The sequence below is a fragment of the Candoia aspera genome, chromosome 4, assembly GCF_035149785.1.
Source record: "Candoia aspera isolate rCanAsp1 chromosome 4, rCanAsp1.hap2, whole genome shotgun sequence".
In the NCBI taxonomy this organism is placed as follows: Eukaryota; Metazoa; Chordata; class Lepidosauria; order Squamata; family Boidae; genus Candoia; species Candoia aspera.
The window spans coordinates 44,525,079-44,539,502 of NC_086156.1; positions in this window are offsets into that span (position 1 = coordinate 44,525,079).

Genomic DNA, 14,424 nt, shown 5'->3' on the forward strand with positions numbered 1-14,424 from the left:
CCCCAGGAAGATTAAGACCACTTCACATGTTCACCAGGAAGGCAACTCTTCATGATCCACTTGGGGATGAACAAGGGATTTAGGAGTAAGACATCCCAAAGACAATCCACACCTCCATGGCACAATTAACAAGCCATTCAGGTGTAGGGACAAGGCAGCCACCCTGGAAGACGTATATGGGGCCCCCTCACCAACCTTTGCCCAGACTGAAGAAACTGCTTGGACAAGCAGCGAAACATTTCAAGCAAGAAGAAAAAAATCCAGTTGCCATGACTCAACCTACAGACAATTCCACCTGGATGACTGAGAATCTTCATTGATTCCTTCAAAGAAATGGCTGTGGTTTATGACTGATCCTGGTTTCCATTTTAGGGTGAATAACCCGGGGTGAAACTCCCGAAGGCTTCCACGCCTTGTTCTTATTGAAAAGAGGAGTGTTTCTATTCCAGTTGGGAAGAAAGATTCTTCCTCATGAGGTTAATACTGTAAACTAGAAAGTTTGACTTTGCTTTTTATATAAATATTATGTATGCATTGACTGAGCCCAGTTTGTGACTATTGTTGGACAGATTCAAGTACACTTGAGCCATAAGGATGAAAAATAAAAACTCTTGAGTCAAGCTTGACTCCTTTTCGAATGGCAGCCATAGAGAAGTGGTTTGTCATTGCCTTTTTCCAGAATATTTTTTCAGTTCCTCAATCTAGTGTGCAGACCTGGGATTACCTAGTGGTCTCTCATCCAAGCAGTAATGGGCTATGGCCATGAATAACTTTTTCAAAGTGAGCTAGGTGCTGCCGTCTGTTGTGATTATTTATTTATTTATTTGATTTCTATAGCCGCCCATCTTAGCAGGTCACTGAGGTTACTGATATAACTTTTCGATAACCTCGTGCAGCTGGAGATGTCATTCTCCTAATCCCCAGCCATGCTGGCTGAGCATGATATAAATGACAATCCAACACATCGGATGATATTTTCCTGAACAGTAGAAGAAGAATGAGGAAGAGTGGAGTATGTTAAAGCCTGCAGTTTCTCTCTTAAAAAAAAAAAGTGGTGAGGTGGGGAACAGGAAAGCAGCGTGGCAGTATTATAACGTGCCACTAGTGGATGCTCGGTGTTCCTTATGGAAATTGTGCAAATTAATATTAGCCAGTATTAAAATATACCAGCATAATATGGTCACTGTGTTGTATGTCAAACAAATACACTACAGATATGCTAGTTGCTGTGTTTATCCGGAAGTTGGAAAAGGAACCAATTTATTGCATAATGGCTGGAGTCACACTTCATGTTAAGCTGTAATGTGGCTTGTTTGTTTTTCACTCAGCATGTGGTGTATGTTATTTATTATTTCAATTTATATACCTGCCCATTTCAAATATATGGGTGGTTCACAGCAATTAATAACAATATAAAAAACAAAAACAATTAAAAAACCCATAGTTATAAAAACAATATTAAAAAACTATATAAAAACCCCATACAGCACAGTCCATAGCCAGGTACACCAAAATCCTTCAACAATAATCAACACAGCCTCTGTACAAGCTCTACCACTCATTTGTTATTTATTTATTACTGTATTGCATTTATATCCTGCTGCAATCCTGAAGGACTCTGGGTGATTACAGTTTGTTCAGCAAGCCATGATTATGTTATCATGTTTTAGCTGCAGTGCTGAGATAGTAAAAACACCATCTTTATGCAATGAATGTTTGAGAAATAATAGACTGAGTAACCGAGGAAGAGAACTGAGAGTTTATAACCAAAGTTACATCCTGGAATTTTGTACTCCAACATTGTTCACTGATTGGGCAATGGAAGAAGGAAGAACTATGCAATAACACCTCTATATTTAGTTTTAATAATTTAATTTTTGCAATTTTATCTACAGCCTTTCTCAAACTTTTGACCCCGGAAGAACCCTTGAAATATTTTTCAGGCCTTGGGCAATCTCTGCACATTCAGGCTCAAATATAGGCCTGAAGCTGCAAAATTATTACCTCTTTAATGTGAAGTTGCCCAAATTTGAAATAGTTTTTTAAATAAACCATGATCTCCCAGGGAACCCCTAGTGACCTCTCGCAGAACCCTAGGGTTGAGAAACTCTTGTCTATAGTAAGCATTGCTAAGATTATGAACCAGGAGGAAGAGAAGAAAACAAGATTAATGGTCTCAAGCTGAGAACTACCCTGCGGGAAAGTGCTGAGATGCAGAATATTAGCTTCTTGTTCATGACAGATAAAAATACAGCTATTCCTGGGCCACCTTTTTTCTTAAAACTTGAGTGCTGCCTGAGATTACAAGTGATCCCTGCAATGTACTGTTGCCATTGAAATGTTCCTATTCAGTCCTTGTCACCTCACATCATGCAGACGTTCTAATGTTCATTTTCAATTTTCCATAAGAATGGAAGTCCAGCCATGTTGGATTGGACTTCTCAGCTAGACAACAGTATTTATTTTCTTCTTCTTGTGCTACTAGCCTGCACAGCCCTAGTAATGCCTATTTCAACATGAAGGAGATTCATAACAAAAATTCAGTGGTTCCAACTGTGGCTCTGACTGTTAATGTTTTCTACTACAGATTAAGGTTACTATGGTAACTAATCATTTTGGCCCGGTGAAGAGGTTGAATTTGTCTCCTTTTCGGATGCTAACTTTTGCACCTGGGGGGAAAGAACTTGCCTGGACTTGTTTTAGTTTGTTTCCCTCATGTGTAGGCATGTAGCAGCTCTCACTGAGAGCCTGTAAGAATGCAGAAGCTTTTAAATATGTTTTGCTTTCTGTAAATAAAAATTATTTTTATAGAAATGCCTGGTGCGTGACTTTTCTGATCTCTCCTGGGCCAAAGGTTTCCTAGCAATCTGCCAACAGGTTATGGGCCTAGTAAACAGCCCAGTAAGCCCAGTAAAACCCAGAGAGAATAGAGAGATCAGCTCCACACCTCATGCACAATTTAAAGGCAGGCAGCAAAGACCTGTGAAGATTTTCTTTGGAGCCACCTGGAGATTTTCCAGCAACTGCTGGTCTACAGGACAAAGAAGCCAGCTGAGGTGACTTGCAAAAGAAGGAAGAAGCCATGGCTACCTCCCAGCCCTCAGCGATGCCTCGGGAGCGCCTATCAGAGACCAATTATTTGAATTGGGCCTTGAAGATGGAGATGTATCTTCGCAGAGAGAATCTTTGGCTACCAATTGGTGAGCAAACCCCCCAAAATCCCAGTGCTGAATGGCTCAGACAGGATGAGCGGGCTAGAGCCACCATTATTCTGGGAGCTGAGGACAATCAGCTAGTCCACGTGCGAGGTATGCAGTCTGCAAAGCAACTTTGGGACGCCTTAAGAGACTTGTATATAAAGGCAACAGCAGGGAGTAAAGTTACCCTGACAAAAAAGCTGTACAAAGCCTACCTTGCAGAAGGAGATAACCTTCCTGAGCACCTGCATTATATTTAGCAGCTGTTTGTTGAGTTGCAGGAGAGAGGAATGGAATTCACACCTCTCACAAAATCCTATATCCTCCTGTCCTCACTGAGTGAAACGTGGGACACGCTGATTTGTACCCTGGAGGCTATGCCTGAAGCAGACCTCACCCCATCGTATGTTACACAGTGCTTACTTGCTGAATGGGATAAGAGAGAGGAAAGTCCCCCCCCATCTCTTCTGGAAAGCTGCAGTACCAGAAAACAAGGGAAAAGAAGGGAAAGGAAGCTGAGGCCACAGCGCTAGCCAGCTAGCGATGCTTCACTTGTGGTTCAGCTGGACATTTGCAGAAAGACTGTGCCTTGAGACCCAAGAGTAGAAAGACAGAGAAGAAGAACACAAGGGCAACACAGAAGAAGGCTCTTCAGACAACCCAAATTGCACAGGTTGCTGAGAAGGGTAATTCTGATGTATGGGAATTAGATTCTGGGGCCAATTGTCATTTATGTAATTGTAAAAGCTCTTTTGTGTCACTGTCTAAAACTGAAAGACAAAGTGTATCTTTGGCTGATGGGTCTGTGAACAAAATTATGGGACAAGGTGACTTGTATTTATCCTGCTTGGGAGAAACTGTGAAAGGTGTGTTGTATGTGCCAAATTTACAATCAAACCTTTTATCTGTGGCACAATTGGCTGCAACAGGGTATATCATAACATTTAAGAAAAATGGTTGTGAGATATGTAAAAATGGGGAATTGTGTGCTACTGGTATGTTAAAAGACTCTTGTACATTGTGCAAAATGCAAGGAAGCCAAGTTGCAAGGCTGCAGTTGGCAACACTCCATATCATGACCAGTGTGTACACCTGATGCACAGGAGATTTGGTCATGCTAATTTCAAGTATATAGCACAAATGCCACAGCTGTGTGCTGACCTAAAGATAAAACCCTGTGACAAATACTTAGATTGTGTAGTTTGCAAAGAATGCAAAACACTAAAAGCTCCTGTGAGTCAGCACAGTGACAGAGTTACAACTAGACCTTTGGAAATTGTACACTCTGACATTATTGGTCCTTTTGCTCCAAGTCTTGGACAAGCAAGGTATGCAATGACCATCATTGATGATTTCTCAAGATACACATTTATCTACATCTTAAAACATAAAGATGAGGCATTTGAGAAATTTAAAAGTTTTGTGACATGGGCAAATGGAAAATTCCCTAGGCCTGTATCTGCACTCCAATGTGATAGAGGAGGAGAGTACCTTTCTCACAAATTCAAAAGGTTCCTAGTGGAAAAGGGGATAGAACAAATTATTTCTAACCCTTACACCCCTCAGCAAAATGGTGTTGCTGAAAGAAAGGGCAGAACCTTGCAAAATGTGATGGAATGCATGCTGCAAGATTCACATTTATCTTTTAAGTATTGGGGAGAGGCAATATCTACTGCCTGTTATGTACAAAACAGATTGTATAACTCTGTGATTCAGGACACTCCATTCCATTTGTTTTATGGTGTGAAACCAAAGGTAAACCATCTTAGAGTGTTTGGTAGCACTGCATGGGTTCATATACCAAAACAACAGAGAAGGAAAGGAGGCCCCACAACAAAGAAAGCCATCTTTGTTGGCTATGAACAAAGCCAAAGGAGCTACAGGTTCATAATGGGAGAGAAATTGATAATTAGCAAAAGTGCTTCTTTGCTGAACAAAACTGGGGGAGATTAAACTCTAGCTCTCCAGTTGATCTGACCACCACAGGAGAACAGCAAGGACTTGCTGATGGTGATCTTTTGCCTGATGAGGATGTTAAACCAGAAAAGCAGACTGAAGATCTGTCTGATGAGAGAGATGCTTCTCAGGAAAGTGATAGGAGTCAAAATTTAAGCCCTGTATTACCTCGCAGATCTCAGAGAAGTAATAAAGGCGTTCCTCCATCACGTTTTCAGGCTGAAACAGTAAAGGCTTTTCACATATTCACAGAACCTGAGTCTTTAGAACAAGTGAATGCTTTACCACCTGAGATTGCACAAAATTGGCATTCTGCCATGCAACAGGAGTTAGCATCCTTGAAAGAAAATAAAACATGGAAACTGGTAAATCTACCTCCCAGTGAACGCTGTCTAGGTTGTAGGTGGGTTTTCAAACTGAAAAGGGATGCTGATGGCAAAATCCAAAAATATAAAGCAAGGTTAGTTGCAAAAGGGTTCACTCAAAGGAAAGATTTAGACTTTGACAAGACTTTTGCACCAGTTACTAAAGGTGAATCAATTAGATTACTGTTAAAAATTGCTGCACTCAAAGGAATGTCTGTTCACCACTATGACATTCAAACTGCATTTCTCTATGGTGATTTAGACCACAAATTATACATGCAGCAACCCCCTGGCTATGAAAAAGGGGAGAACGTAGTCTGTAAGCTGCAGAAGTCAATTTATGGGTTAAAACAAGCTGCTAGATCCTGGAACCAAAAATTAGATGAAAAACTGCAGAATTTTGGTTTTGAAAAAGGAAAAGCAAATCCATGTGTATATATGAAGAAAGACAAACAAGGCTGTATATATCTGTGCATTTATGTTGATGATTTGCTGCTGTTCACACCAACAGAAAAACAAAGTCTTGATTTTAAAAGCCTGCATGAAAAGCCATTTCACATTAAAAAGCCTTGGAATTATAACAACCTAGGTTTAGAAATACACAGGGAGAAGGATGGTAGTTTTCTGTTAAACCAAAGGGGAGATAATGTTAAAATAATGTGAATGGAAAGACAGAGTTGTCAAAGCAAATTGGTTTGCATCTTATTCTGTAGTATAAAAAGGGGAGTGATAATGTTTTCTACTACAGATTAAGGTTACTATGGTAACTAATCATTTTGGTCAGGTGAAGGGCTTGAATTTAATTGTCACCTTTTCAGATGTTAATTTTTGCACCTGGGGGAAAGAACTTGCCTGGACTTGTTTTATTTTCTGTTTTCCTTCTGTGTAGGCATGCAGCAGCTCTCACTGTGAGCCTGTAAGAATGCAGAAGCTTTTAAATATGTTTTGCTTTCTGTAAATAAAAACTATTTTTATAGAAATGCCTGGTGCGTGACTTTTCTGATCTCTCCTGGGCCAAAGGCTTTCCTAGCAATCTGCCAACACTGACCACGATGGTCAACCAAATGTTATGCAAACAGAACATGAGTGTGAAAGCACCTTCCCCTTCAGATTTCTCAGCAACTGCCTTTGAGGAACATCCTGCTTTCAATACTGCAAGATATGGAAAGGTAAAAGGTAACATCTCCTTCAATCAAGTCCCTCTTCCGATGATGTCATGGATATGTTTATATAACTTTCTTGGCAATGTTAGAGAAGTGGTTTTCCAGGGTGTTTTATCGACTTTCCAGACTGGCCTGCAGCTCTGGTATTTCTTCAGTGGGAATCATGTACATTATGTGATAATGAATCCCAGTTTTTATTATGTGCTGAATGGATAGGTACATTTTTTTATTCCATCTGAAATCTCCTGCCATTCAGCTTCACTGGATGATGCTTGATCCTAATATTATGTGATTCCAAATTTTTGCTGTCTTATTGAGAAGATTCCTCTTTTTAAGTCACTTACACAATTAGACTGCTTTGTCAATTTCCTATATTTATATATTAAATTTGGTAGCATTTCTTGGCAGAGTGCTGGAAAGCATTTGGCCTGAGAGATCAGAAAAATCACATACCAGGCATTTCTATAAAAAAATTATTTACAGAAAGCACAAAAACATTTTCAAGCTTGTGCATGCACACACGCTCAGAGCTGAGAGTGGGAAAGACTGTGCTGCGAGGAAAAGGAAACCGAAACTAAAACAAGTCCAAGCAAGGTTCCTCCCCCAGGCAATGTAGCTATTAACACCTAAACGGAGGACAATTAAATTAGACCTTTTCAATCTGCTGATACTTAAGGAAGTAGCAGAAAACATACCAACAGCATTGAGATAATGTGGTAAACCATAACATCACTTATTTGTTCATGGTTTAGAATGATATGTGATCTCTGCCATTATGTCTTGTAAGCTCTGGTTTAGGGCTTAGTGTAATATGTGTTAACCCCACTAGGTAGACCGGGCCATGATATCAAATTCACAGGATATCTACAACTACTTTTATTGAGATTGGCTGTAATGACAGAATCTTACCAGTCTGATTTTGTTCTACCTCCCCCTCTGTCAGCCTCCCAGGTAGGCCAGACAGGAAATACAACAAGATGAGCTAATTCTACTTCATTGTAAGGTTACATTAACAGAATCTTGCAAATCTGAAAGTACAAATTGTTGGAAGTTTTGGCAAATCCAGCATGCTTCATTAACATGTAAATTAAGTTGCCCCACAATGCAACTCTGAGGAAGCTGTTTGTTGCCAGTCCCACTTCCTCTTTCCCTCTTTCCCCCTTCTCCACCCAAGTAGAGGCAGCATGGATGCTGCTCTCTTCATCAGGGCCATGTGCTTGGGCCTTGATGAGGGATTCTGCCCCTTTCTTTCACACACCTCTTGGCAGCTGTAGGGCTGAGAGTTTAGGGCAAACGATGAAATTAGAAAGAAAAGGAGAACAAAGGAACTTCATCTTTTCCACCAAGATGGATGTTACAGAACAACAAAGAATAAAGTCAGTAAGCTTCTTTTTACTTCTTAACCTAATATGTCTAAGCGTGTGATTCTTTATGCTTGGGAGGGCTGAATGTGTAGGAGAAATAACCTGTGTTTTTCTGGCATGCTCATTGAAACTATCTAAGATAATTTTCTTTTTCTGGGCCAGCTTCTAAGCTGTGTTATAAGCTCTGCTCCATTTCAGTGGTTCTAGCAGGCCACTGAACTGGCTTCACAAATGTCCTGCTGTCTCTTTTTACAGCCTGATAAATTAGGGTGGATCCTTTCTAAATTTTTTCTTTCTCCGTTATGCAGCTGTGGGCTGTTCCATCTTTTATCTTATTGTTCCCTAGGCAGCATCTCTTCCCCTTGTCTCTCAAGGTCATTCCCATATGCCATTACACCCTCCTTCTCCTATGGTTCAGTGAAGTGCCTCAGCCACTTCTGACATTACCTGGACTTTCTGGACTTAAAAAATGCTTTAGCCCTCATTGCCTTGGCAATGGAATCTGCATATCTCCATCAAGGTAATCTTCCTTACTCTCTATACCAGTGATTCAGCCAAGAACATCCAGACAATTCAAGGACACTTGTATGAGATACTAAATACCATATAGGATTAAGTCAGGATTTACTTCCCAGTTTCAAAACCATCAGTTCAGGACATCTAAAAGTTCTGTTTCTTTGTTCACAATTGGAATATCTGTTTATTTAATCTATGTGAAGATAATTGAAACCCCAATTTTTAAGACACTTTTTCTTCTTTAGAGGAGATTTCATTCTTTACTTATAGTTACCCTACTATTGCACAGTTCCCAGAATACCATTACAAAACAGAAATGCAAATACAGTCTAAACAGTTTAGATTTTCTAGGGTATGGAAGCTGACAGCAAACATGAAGGCTACTCTTTGTTTGCATTGCTATAAACCTCCGTAAAGAATTACAGCTGTTTAAGGAACTGCTTCCAAAGTGATGGTATTATCTGGGAATGAAGAAGGTGGGAAAAGCTTGAATATCTGGAAGAAAGTATATAAAGATAAAAGTTGGTTTTCAAAAGCTTGTATTATAGTGTACAGTTTATGTAAGGTAGCCAAAAACTCCTTATTTATAGGACTTTTATCATGGGATAATATAAGCATGTTTATGGATGACTGTTCATAATTCAAATCTACTTTAATTTGCAGTTTGGGTCAGTGAGTGGAGTAGACTATTTTGACCCAAACTTGGGTCATCCTGTGTTTGAATTAGAGTCATAGAATGGAATTTCTTTTAAGTCTCAAGATTTTGACCTCAGCCTCTTAACCACATCCATTAAAATGCTCCATGGATTGAAGAACAAATAATTGTCCTAGGCAATGTCTTTTAGAATGACCCACTGATACAGAGATTATAAACATGTTGTGTGGTCACATCATCAATTCAGGAAGTGCTACAAAGAAGAAACAACCTTTGAGAAGAGCCCCATTGTGTTGTTTATCATCATCATCATCATCATCATCATCATCATCATCATCATCATCAATATGTAACTCTTGAAAAGGCAGATTTATGCAGTGTTCAGATCTGTTGAAAAGGTTGATCCAAGACATTTTGAAACCTGGGGCAAAAGCAAGTTGTGCTTTTAGGCCAGCTTTGTTGGTATATTGTTTTCAGCTACTTCCTTAAGTTTCGGCAGAGTGAAAAGGTTGAATTTAATTGTCCTCCGTTTAGGTGTTAATAGCTACATTGCCTGGGGGAGGAACCTTGCCTGGACTTGTTTCAGTTTCAGTTTCTTTTTCCTCTCAGCACAGTCTTTCCCGCTCTCAGCTCTGAGTGTGTGTGCATGCACAAGCTTGAAAATGTTTTTGTGCTTTCTGTAAATAAATTTATTTTTATAGAAATGCCTGGTGTGTGATTTTTCTGATCTCTCTGGGCCAAATGCTTTCCAGCACTCTGCCAAGAATCTTCACTGGGGATGGAGAGGAAAGAGACAAAAGCTCCCCTTGCACTTTCTTTAAAGAGAATCTGACTTTTTTCTCCCTTAGGGAATGATGTATGCAAGCAGGATTTCATTCCTGATAGAGTTCACACACACATGGATCTGCTGGAAGTGAAAAATTCAAGGATCCAAGGTAAAATTCTACATCTTTTTTTTTAAAAATAATTTTATTAAACATTACAATTAGGAAAAATAAAAACTAATACAAACTACAAAAGATATAAAATGAAAAAGAAAAATAGTGCAGAAAAGAAAAAAATAGAAAAAGAAAAAGAAAAATATAAAGAAGTAACTTCCCCCTTCATCTTAACAGTACAAACAATTTTGGTAACTTACCACCATCTCTTAAAATACAACAAATGCTCCATTCTCTCCATAATTCATCTCTTAACTATAAACAAAATTTTAAAGCCTCATCATTCATTCCTAGTCAGCAAAAGTCCATTAGGGGCTACTAGAGATAACTACATATCTATTTTAACCTTGATCAAATAGGCCAATTCTATATTCCTTCCCTGTACTTTTGACAATCTTGGCTTGTAATCCCTTCAATTTATTTATTTACTTATCCATTTATTTAATTTTTATCCCACCTTTATTATTTTTATAAATAACCCAAGGCGGTGAACATACCTAATGTCCTCAAACTTGATTTCTTTTCATCTCTCTTTGTCTTCTCTCAGCAAATCCTTCAAAACTTTAACAGATCTCTTTTGTAAATCCAATAAAAGAAAGTTATCAAAATCTCTCTTCTGAATTGGCACCTGTATGTCCTTTTCAAATATCAAGACATCAACCAGTTTCATCTGTATATCCAGTATATCATCTTTTTCCATATTGTTCTTGTAACTTGTCATATTTATATCCACATTCAAATCAATTTCAGTCTTATCCAGTATAGCTTGTTCCTTTTCTGTAACAACGTTTGCACACCATCCATCTATGAGGTTAGACATTCTTAAAATTAATTTCTGAGACCATAGTTCACAAATCTCTATAAAAATATCCACCGTTAAAATGTTTTGCTCCATTCTGTACTAGTATGTCAAATCTGAGTATTCTTCTCCTTTAATTGTAATCCTTAGTTTCTTCTTGTTCCCACAAGTGTCTGAAATTCAAAGTCCCACCTTATCATATTTCCCCCCCCCAAAAAGCCATAGGTTCCCACAGGAAGGATTCTTATAATTAATTTCAAATTCTTATTTTCAAATCCATCTGGACCTGTTTTTAATTTTCCAAAATCAATACTCTAAATACCCTTTTGCTGCTTATTCCAAAAATAATATTTTTCTAAATCCTTAAACTCATATTTAAAGCTTCTTTCATGAAGAAGCAGGAAACTCACTCAGTAAATGCAATAAAAACTTGCCATTCCAAAGGGTCTTAATATTTCAAAAGCAGTAAAAAAATAATTCCAAAGGTGATTAAGAAATCAGGCTTGGTTGAGTTTTTTGTCCATGAAGGCTGGGTTACAACTGTGAACTTAGATAGAATCCCTTGACTCCCAACCACTTGACTCATAAACCAACAGCAAAATCCCTGGTTCCTGTGGTCTACTCACGAGAAGCGGCTGTCTGGAGTGCATGTGGGCAATCTCACAATCTCTCCTTTCCCTGGAGACAGGGTCCTTCAACCTTGGCAACTCTAAGCTGTGCGGACTTCAACTCCCAGAATTCTGGGAGCTTAGAATTGCCAAGGTTGAGGAACCCTGCCTGGAGAGATTTCGCTGCCATGATCCAGCAACCGGCCACGATCTCTGCCACAAATACCTTCCTGCTCAGAGAAATCTAGCTTACTTCACTGGAAGTCTCAAATTCTTCTACATCTGAATATAGTCACACAAATAAATTAAAAGGATAGGCATGAACTACAGAGAATATTTATTTATTGAATTTATACTTGCTGCAATCAATTGGACCCTTATTGGTTTAACAGCATAAAATACAAGTTGTTTCTACTAAAACATCCATGGTAAAAAAAAACCCACAGTAATAATCACTCATAATTAATGGATAGGGTCTTATCAGTTTTCATAAGCCCTCCAGTTTATTTTTATTGATTTCTGGAAAACTAACAAAGTGGGATCAAGCCTGATTCTGAAGGGGAGGCTATTCCAGAGTATTGGCATGGCCACTGAAAAGCAACGCTTATGCGCTCCAGAACCCCTCCCCCACCGAAGTGGGGGATCACCAGTAGTTTCTTCAGAATGCACACATCAGGCAGATCCGTTTCAGTTGGAGAAGTCTGTCCTGCAACTACCTCAGTACCAACTTAGATAGGTGTTGGTCAGCATCTTGAATTGTAGAAGTACTATAGAATCAAATCAAATCAATTTTTATTTGGTCATAGACCAGCAATCAGTACTACAGACAGATAGTGAGGATGTGAATCACTGTTGTGAGGTCCTCCTGCTCCAAAGGTCTGGTTAGCTGTAGTTTCCACCTGCTCATAAAGCAATCCAGGAGGACCCTCAAATCATGCTTTTTCAGGGGTGTGACACTGACAAGAGACAAACGTTGGGGCTGTCAGAGAGCCTTGATGCACAAACAATAGGTTGAACCTTGAGGGTCCAGCCTCAGCATGCTTTGTCCTATCCAGACCCTAACAGCCTCAAGACATCTGGTCAAGACATTAATGACATCTCCTGCATGACCAGGGGTAGCAATGAAAAATTGAGCATTACTAGATACAGATGATAACATACCCTAAACCACCAGATGAACTCTCCCAGTGGCTTAATTGTTGATACAGAAGATTAGGGGATAGAGAGTGGAACACTGTGCTGTACAAGGAAATAGCCAGCAAGTTAATTTCTGATTCCCCACAACCATTAACTGGAACTGCCCAGTAGGGAAGGGGCAGAACCACTCTAAAACAGTGCCCCTAATCCCCAAACCTTGCAGGTGGTACCAAAAGATACTACAGCTAATGATACTGAAGGCCACAGAGTGGGTCTAAAAAGATGAGGAGAGGCTTCATCCAACTTCTGACAAAGGACATCCTCAAAAGTGCCCAATGCTGCATATGGCCCATGTCCATGGCTGCACCCTGGCTGAAAAGGATCCAGATAATCCATTTCCTTTAGCATGCTCTGTAGCTGCCTTTTAACCATAATCTCCCCAGAGTTAGATAGAACATCTGAGAAAAATATTAAAACCATTCAAATAAACTACCAAATGTCTTTCTTGATCTGATGGACAACTTAGGGCTTGTGGATGTATGGAGACAGAAAAATCGTAATTCTAAAGAATATACTTATTTTTCAGAAAATCATAGATCCTTCTCAAGAATAGATATGGTTTGGATTTCAAAGAATTTAGCTATTAAGATTTCCAAAGTAGAGATTTTACCAAAGACTTTTTCTGATCATAACCCTGTGAGTTTGGTTTATAAAAGGAAAGCTACAATTTTTAGATGGAGGTTAAATCAAATGCTGTTACAGAAAGAAGCAATAATAAAGGACTGTAAAAAAAAATTGAATTTTTTGAAAATAATTTAAATACTGGTATGGACTTAATGGTTTGGGATACAAGTAAAACTTTTATGAGAGGATACTTTATACAATATAATACTCAACTTAAAAAGAGAGGTCAAGAAAAACACAGGCTATTTTGGATGAGATAAAAAGAAAAGAAGAATTAAAGAAATCCCCAGGGAAGATAAATGTCTCTTACCAAATAAAAATTTTACAACAACAGCTGTCAATGTTAACAGTAAAAGAAATGTAAATAAAAATGAACTATGTAAAGCAAAAAGCTTTTGAATTTGCAAATAAACCGGGGAAATGGTTAGCTATAAATTAAGAAAAGAAAAAGAAAACAACATTGAACATTAAAGAAGGGGCACTGTATTAATGGATGATATGTCAATACAAAAAGCCTTTCATCAGAATTATTCCATCTTGTATAAAGGACAGGAAATTTCTACGGAGAAAATAGATGAATATCTATAAAAACAAAATTTACCAAAGATTACAGAGAAATGAAGACAGATTATGAATGGACCTATAACAATAAGACAGGTTTCTGAAGCTATAAAAAAGATTAAACCAGAAAAAGTGCCTGGACTAGATGGGTTATTGAGTTCCTACTATAAATGCTTTGAGGATGAACTGTTACAACCCTTGCAAAACATGATGAATTTTATTTTACAGGGAGGAAAAATGCCTGAGACTTGGAAAGATGCAAATACAACATTAATACGTAGACAGGATTTGATTTCAACAAGAAATTATAGACCAATATCACTATCTGATCATGATTATAAATTCTTTAAAACAATCCTAGATGATAGATTTAAAATAATTTTACAAGAATTTATTAATGAAGATCAATCTGGGATTTTACCTAAAAGACGGTTAAAAGATAATGTTAGAATTATGTTAGATATTTTGGAATATTTTGAAC